This window comes from Candoia aspera, chromosome 1 (genome assembly GCF_035149785.1).
Source record: "Candoia aspera isolate rCanAsp1 chromosome 1, rCanAsp1.hap2, whole genome shotgun sequence".
Taxonomy (NCBI): domain Eukaryota; kingdom Metazoa; phylum Chordata; class Lepidosauria; order Squamata; family Boidae; genus Candoia; species Candoia aspera.
Window position 1 is genome coordinate 329,366,530 of NC_086153.1, and position 8,566 is coordinate 329,375,095.

The following is an 8,566-nucleotide window of genomic DNA, read 5'->3' on the forward strand; positions in this document are numbered from 1 at the left end:
TGGATCTTTTTGTCTTTTGCATTTTTAGAGGCAAAAGGATGCCTTGCGTCTTACTGATACATAAGGTACTCATTTCTTTCCTTCCAACTCTGAAATCTCTTCCTCAAACAGACATGGGCTGTAGATGATTTTGAAATGCAACTCTCAACTTACATTGAAATTCTCATGAAAACCCTCAAACTGATTTATGATGCTCATTCCTGTGTTACATCCTTTCTTCTCATGTGAGTGGTCAAGAGAGGGGACCATTAAAAGGTCAATCACCTAAGACAGGGAGGGGAATATTTTCTTTCTAGGAAAAGCTATATTCCCTTGGGAGTCTTCTGTAAAAGGGGTTCATGTTTATGAAAGGTGGGGCTTAAGCAAATAGTAGGTGGGACCATTTCCAGGCAAAAATGGGTATGATCAAAAACAAAGATGGCAAGGACCTAACAGAAGAAGAAGAGATCAAGAAAAGGTGGCAAGAATATACGGAAGATCTGTATAGGAAGGATAACAATATCGGGGATAGCTTTGACGGTGTGGTCAGTGAGCTAGAGCCAGACATCCTGAAGAGTGAGGTTGAATGGGCCTTAAGAAGCATTGCTAATAACAAGGCAGCAGGAGACGACGGCATCCCAGCTGAACTGTTCAAAATCTTGCGAGATGATGCTGTCAAGGTAATGCATGCTATATGCCAGCAAATTTGGAAAACACAGGAATGGCCATCAGACTGGAAAAAATCAACTCATATCCCCATACCAAAAAAGGGAAACACTAAAGAATGTTCAAACTATTGAAGAGTGGCACTCATTTCACATGCCAGTAAGGTAATGCTCAAGGTCCTGCAAGGTAGACTTCAGCAGTTCATGGAGCGAGAATTGCCAGATGTACAAGCAGGGTTTAGAAAAGGCAGAGGAACTAGGGACCAAATTGCCAATATCCGCTGGATAATGGAAAAAGCCAGGGAGTTTCAGAAAAACATCTATTTCTGTTTTATTGACTATTCTAAAGCCTTTGACTGTGTGGACCATAACAAATTGTGGCAAGTTCTTAGTGGTATGGGGATACCAAGTCATCTTGTCTGCCTCCTGAAGAATCTGTATAACGGCCAAGTAGCAACAGTAAGAACAGACCACGGAACAATGGACTGGTTTAAGATTGGGAAAGGAGTACGGCAGGGCTGTATACTCTCACCCTACCTATTCAACTTGTACGCAGAACACATCATGCAACATGCTGGGCTTGAGGAATCCAAGGCTGGAGTTAAAATCGCTGGAGGAAACATTAACAATCTCAGATATGCAGATGATACCACTTTGATGGCTGAAAGCGAAGAGGAACTGAGGAGCCTTATGATGAAGGTGAAAGAAGAAAGTGCAAAAGCTGGCTTGCAGCTAAACCTCAAAAAAACCAAGATTATGGCAACCAGCTTGATTGATAACTGGCAAATAGAAGGAGAAAATGTAGAAGCAGTGAAAGACTTTGTATTTCTAGGTGCGAAGATTACTGCAGATGCTGACTGCAGTCAGGAAATCAGAAGACGCTTAATCCTTGGGAGAAGAGCAATGACAAATCTCGATAAAATAGTTAAGAGCAGAGACATCACACTGACAACAAAGGTCCGCATTGTTAAAGCAGTGGTGTTCCCCGTAGTAACATATGGCTGCGAGAGCTGGACCATAAGGAAGGCTGAGAGAAGGAAGATCGATGCTTTTGAACTGTGGTGTTGGAGGAAAATTCTGAGAGTGCCTTGGACTGCAAGAAGGTCAAACCAGTCCATCCTCCAGGAAATCAAGCCAGACTGCTCACTTGACGGAATGATATTAAAGGCAAAACTGAAATACTTTGGCCACATAATGAGAAGACAGGACACCCTGGAGAAGATGCTGATGCTAGGGAGAGTGGAGGGCAAAAGGAAGAGGGGCCAACCAAGGGCAAGGTGGATGGATGATATTCTAGAGGTGACGGACCCGTCCCTGGGGGAGCTGGGGGTGTTGACGACCGACAGGAAGCTCTGGCGTGGGCTGGTCCATGAAGTCACGAAGAGTCGGAAGCGACTGAATGAATAAACAACAACAGGTGGGACCATTGCCCAGTGTGGTAGAGTCAGGCATTATATCTCTTTTGGATGCTCTTGTCCAAAAGACAGTCGCTGGAGGCTAAGACGGTAACCAGATGTCTGAGCTCCTTGCTTACAGAGGGCTTTTGAAATTGGTTCAAGAGCCACATGATCTTAGACCAAGGACCATTTCTGGCCTAAGGGCTGTGAATTGCCCAGCTATATTGTAAGGAGTGAAATCTATGCAAGATTCCAAGAGCTGCACAAATCAAAAGGGAAGGAAGGAAAAAAGGGGTTGGGGGTCTACCACAAAGAGCAGAAAGAGAGGTTGTTTTTAAGCATAAAGAGTCCCTCTGGTGTTGCTGACACGTTACCCTTTGACTCATTAGCTTGGGTTATAGACTGATGATTTTGAAGGCTTTCCATAAAAACAAATTAATCTGTGGCTAATTCTTTATGTTTTGTAAAGATTGGCCAGCACAGCTGAGGAACAACCATTATTTATTTATTTATTTATTCTGTCCCGCCATTATTATTTTTTATAAATAACTCAAGTCGGTGGACATACCTAATGCTCCTTCCTCCTCCTCTTTTCCCCACAACAACAACCCTCTGAGGTGAGTTGGGCTGAGAGGGAGGGACTGGCCCAAGGTCACCCAGCCAGCTTTCATGCCTGAGGTGGGACTAGAACTCTGTCTCCTGGTTTCTAGCCTGTTGCCTTAACTACCATCACTGAGCAGGCCCCTTTCTTGAGTGTGTGGAGAATCAAAAAAGTGTGGAGTCCTTGGTGCTCTCTGAGCCTTGTTGTTTTCTTGCAGACATTTCATTGCCAGACTATGCAACATCTTCAGTGCCAATCAAAAAGTAGTCCTTGTCAGGAGGGGGCAAAATCAGGTCATTTGTCATCCTTATAAAATGCCTCCAACCATGCCACTCACTTACAGCACTCACAGCTCCTATTACGTCATGGGCACCTTTTGTTAGGAGCACGTCCTAAAAGGCTCTGTGATACCTGCTCATCAAGTACAGTATTACTGGATCAGGTTGGACTAGAATATTGTTGTTTTTATTGGGCTTCTTTTTTGCATCTACTTTTAATCAAAATGCATCTACATGATCCTCAACACCAGAATTCTCCTATAGTAGTATGAACACGCTTCAGGCAATAAGCTTCCCAGCACAAAACTGAAAGGAATTATACAGTTGCTCAAGATGAAAGAAACCAAGAATATCATCAGGCGATATGAAGCACCTTGTCCAGGCTATGTGGAGAGGCTATTCCACCTTACAGGAATGTTGAGTGCCCTACTGGAAATTTGCAGAATATTTTTGCAGGTTGCTTTAACTGGACAGCTGTCTTTCCCTGAATTAAAGTGGTCCTTTGAAAGAAAATGAGTCGGTGGGGGCAGGGAGATGAGGAATTGCATACTCTACTTCCTTCTTTCCATTCACTGAGAATGGGGCACAAATTCCATTCATGGAGGGAATTCCATCAGTCTGGAAAAGAAAGATTGAAATGATTGACAAGATTTGGCAAGTACCTGTTAATAACTTAGGACGCAACCAGACTTTTAAGCAATTACATTCCAGTACACTGAATTATCCCATAATCCCATAATCTTTGTTCAATGCAGCCGGGCGAGCAGTCTTGGGAGCCCCTAGAAGGGCACATATAACACTGTTGCTGCACAAGCTGCATTGGGTGCCAGTCTGCTTCCAGGTCTAATTCAAGGTGTTGGTTGTCACCTATAAAGCCCTACATGGCATGGGGCCAGGCTACCTGAGGGACCACCTTGACCCGGTCAGGCAGAGAGGGCATGTTACGGACCCCGTCCATGAGGGATTGCCAATTGGCAGGGTCCAGGAGGAGGGCCTTCTCTGCCGTGGCACCCGCCCTCTGGAACAAGCTACCCCCTGGGGTAAGACAGGTCCCCACTCTCCTAGCCTTTTGAAAGGGAGTAAAAATTTGGCTAGGCCACTTGGCCTGGGATGGGATGGGAGACAGCTCTTCATGGGGGTGTTTGGCCCTGTGAGGGTGCCAGGATAAGAGCTTATTGCCCATTTTGAATTTTATATTTTATATTTATATTGTATTTATATGTTTTATATTATTTTTATGTTTTTATATTATTTTTATTCTTTGTAATCCACCCAGAGTCTTTGTGTACAAGATGGGCAGCAGAGAAATTTAATAAATAAATAAATAAATAAATAATTCAATACAGCAGTTAATGGCAAAAGCCAAAGTTCCATGTTCACCTGTAATTTTTGGAATTAATTGCAGAAATACTTTTCAGCTCCCTATGTAACTTAATAGTTTGCATTTAAGTAAATACAGAATAGCCTTTTCAAAAGCCAAATTAAATGTGTTTCCATCAAGCATGCTATATGGTAGATTTCAAAAGATCCCCATCTCTCAAAGATTTTGTCCCTGTAATGGTGTTGGTCTTGAAATGGTGGATCATATTTTATTGTATTGTGAATTTTACAAGAGTTTTTGGCAGGATATTATCTGGCTTATTTGAAAATCAAGACCAGAAAGAGATATTTCTGAGTATGTTGAAACTTTGCTTGCAGATGAAAATCCTAAAATTAAAGAGGCAACGGCCAGATATTTAACTATGGCTATAAAAATAAGGTCTTTAGTAACACATTAATAAGCTAGGATTTAAAATCTTGTGTAATATTTATCAATTATTTTATTTGTTAAACTGTTTTATCTAATGCCAAATTTTAGATTATATTTGGGTCTTTTGGCCATAAATGAAATTATTATTATTATTATTATTATTATTATTATTATTTCAATATACATGATCTTTCTTCTCTCTTCAGCTACCTACTTACCAGATTGCCAGAGAATGCCTTTGTCCCTATCCTTCTCTCTGATCCCACTTTCCTTGTATGCCTGATACATAGTAAAGAAGAAAATGTCATGATGAATGCAGTGATACAGCTAGGGCTGGACTCTGGGGCCAAAGTCTAGGCAATCACAGTCAAGAGGCCCTCAAATGTCTACTAACTGAACATTAGCTGACAGGGACTGCAAATTGTCCTTGTGTTTGATACATGGACTTACTTATTTATTTCCACTGTCAACCAACACCAGGTAGGAGGGACTCTACCAATCACTTCCCTCAATTTGTCCCTCATTAAAATTGTAAGTACTACCCAAACCATCTGCCCCATTCCTGAGGCAGAATAAGGCTTGGCCAATGGGGCAATGCAATTTATATAAGCATATTTTTCTGCCAGCTCAGGGACTGGAGAAATACACTTCAACACAACCATAAGAAAGAGCCTGTACATTTATTTTATACAGCATATATCAAGTAACACTTGTCCTCCATGGTCCCTGCTCAGAAGTCATTGGATGGGGGAAGAGAAGTGGAATAGATACATGAGGCATAATAAGACAAGTAAAAATAGAAAAGCTGGTGAATATATGCATGGCAATCTATGTACGCTGGAAAGAACATATCTAAGCATCTCTTTACATCATTGAGTAGTTCAAATGTAAATTACGTTTGAAATTAATGAAGCAAAATTATTCATGGGAGTGAATTGTTAGAACAAAGAATGTTTCAAAATTCAAGAGCAGCATTTTAAAAAAATGATTCTATTATCATTGAATTAGGGGAGTTGAGGCATGCAATTTATCAGTGCTAAAATGTTCAAGGTGCTTTAAGATAATCAAGAGTGAGGGTAATGGTATGTCAGAAATTTCATTTGGTGGTACAATTGCCATTAGAGCCATGCTTTATTAAGGCTAAAGCAGCAGCAGAAGGGGTAAGATTTATTATCAATGGAAAGGTAGGTCTCCCTGTTGTGCATAAATCTCAGCCAAGGAGCCATGATTAATGTGTAGCTGAGAGATAGCACTGCTGCATTCCGAAACATGTTGCATCTACATTTATTTTTATTTTTATTTTTTTGCCAGGAGTCTACTGGGAAAACAGCTTTTCACTATGAAGAACATGAAGGATATAGTTCTTGTCCAAACTGTAGGGCCTATACAAGTCATGCTCTACTCTGACAACATGGTGCCCTTTCCTCATTCCAGGTACTCAAGCCAACTGGACTAGCATAGCTAGCTATTTTAGGGGCCAAGAAAGAACATGCAGCCTGCTCCATTCTGTCTTACCAAGAGAAGGAAAAGCTAGGAATCTACTGCCCAGCAGAATTTGCCTCCTGAGATAATCCCTTCCCTTGGCCCCAGGGTACTGCTGGCACTGGGATGAAATTGGCATTTTTCTTTCTGGGAATCAGTAAAATGTTTGCCAGAAGAACTGCTCCTTTGCTGTTGGGCAAAAGGTGGGTAGACAGATCATTTGGTCATAAACTGCAGTGGTGTAATGGTCTGTGGGAATATCTTTGAGAGGCAGGGGGAGGAAGAGCCGCAGCCATGGCAATGGTCAGATAAGAGACATGTCAGCCCAAGGAAGGAATGGGGGTGTGGAAAGTGTCTCAGAAGGACTAGTTTCTTGGACTATAAAGGCAAGTGGAGAGAGATCTGCTTTCAGATTTGCAAGGTTCTGTTACAATACCTCACAATAAAGGTAGTGTTAGTACTCATAGTTTTGGTTTCTTGTCTAGACTACCTCAAAGGGCTGACATCTGGTCAGCCATTATCTAGTCCATTAGAAACAACTTCACTGGATTATTTCCATACTTAAACATGATGTATATCCCTCAGCATTGTAACCACACCTTTTTTGAGACTCCCCCCTGGCATCAGGCGAACTATGGGAACAGCATAGAATCGGTTTGATCTAGCAACCAGACAATTCTTATCTCCTTCCATCCTGAGTTTAATGCGGTGTGCTGCATGGCCTTCTGTGACTACCAACTTGCCAACCACAACAGCAGCAATGGGCTTGTTGACAAAGAAAATGCCATTCTTCAGCTCTGCATCATCAAACAAAGCACAGTACTCAGAATGTGATGGGGAAGAATGAAAAGATTTCAATTAACGTTATTTCAAAAGGCTCCAATCATTACACACTGACAATCTTTCTTATCTGCTCTGTATCACATTAAATTAAAATGATTAAAATTAATTAATTCAAGGACCATGAAAGGACGCTTCAGCCAGCCCCTTCTTCTCATGCAGAAATGAGAGCTCAATGTGTCCTCTTAATCACAAGAGTTAAAGTTGAGATTTTGTCAGTAAGGAATGATTTCAGCCGGGGATTTTATGGCTTACCTTCTTCACAGAGTTTTACAATGCCTGTCTTTTCTCCCCATTTCTTCCATCATTTTTTCTTTTTGAAGGAACTCAGCCAAAATGGAAAATTCAGAACTTCTGTATAATGCCTTTTGATTGGAGACAATAGAATCCATCCATCAGAAATGAATTATATTGCATTTTATGTAATTCCATCCTAATTACCATCATCATTTCCATTATTACTATATCAACTTTCTTAATATCTCTGCTTTGGGCAACAACAGTGACATCTCTTCCTGCTGCTTTCCAATATATCATTTCTCTCTGTATCTTCTACTAACAGTGTATGAACATCCACCTTGCCATTTCTCCAAAGTTTACTTCCCCTGCAAAAAATATTTCTGTTTTTCTATGATATTCTCAGAATACTTGAGAATTTCTTCAGAATTCTTCTTGGTGGTGTTTTTGAGCAAATGTAATTGTTGGAGATGTGGCATGAAGGTTTTCTGCTGCACATCTTTGTGTCATTCTGTCACTTTCCTGACTGCTCATTCTTGTCATGACAGTAATTCTCTCCTTATGTCTTCCTTTCAAATTTTATAGACATTTGGGAAGCCTGAGAGGCTGCAGACTGCTGTAAAAACATGCTACAATGAATGACAGGACACTCATACACATTCCTTAGCCAACTTGTAACAAAATAATACAAAAATATGACACGTCATCCATGAGAATTTCACCCAAATTCTCTTCATCTCTGAAAAAAAATTCAGAAGCAAATTGAGAACTGGTGGGGAAAATGGTGTAGGATAACTTATTTTTGCATGACACTACTGGATATGGATAAGTGAGGTGGTTTCATTTTTCTCTCCATATGTGGAATAACTTGGCCTATGGCCAGAAGCATCCACAGAGGGATCAACATTTGCATGATGATGGGTGCAGCACCTCAATTGAAGTCACCCCCACCATCTTATAGATTTTGGCCACCACCACGACTTCTTGCAGATATTCCTGCCTGTGGCAACTGATTTACTCCAGGCCATTTACAACCAGTCATCCAAATCTTATATTCAACATGGGCTATTTATTTATACCTCAATAAGCTAACATGTCATGACAGGGATTAGTGAACATGGAGCCCTACATGGCCTTTCCTCTTCTCTACATGCCCTTAACCTCTGGCCCTTTTCACAACATGCTACCTCCTACCTTCCTTCTGTGCTGATCAGTAAGAGCCAGAACTGCATTATGTGGAAGAAAAACATGTGGATTTCCAGCACAGGGAAAGAAGCAAAAGCACCACTCTGCAGCCGAATACTGGACACAGTATTCCAGGTGTGGTTGGACCAATG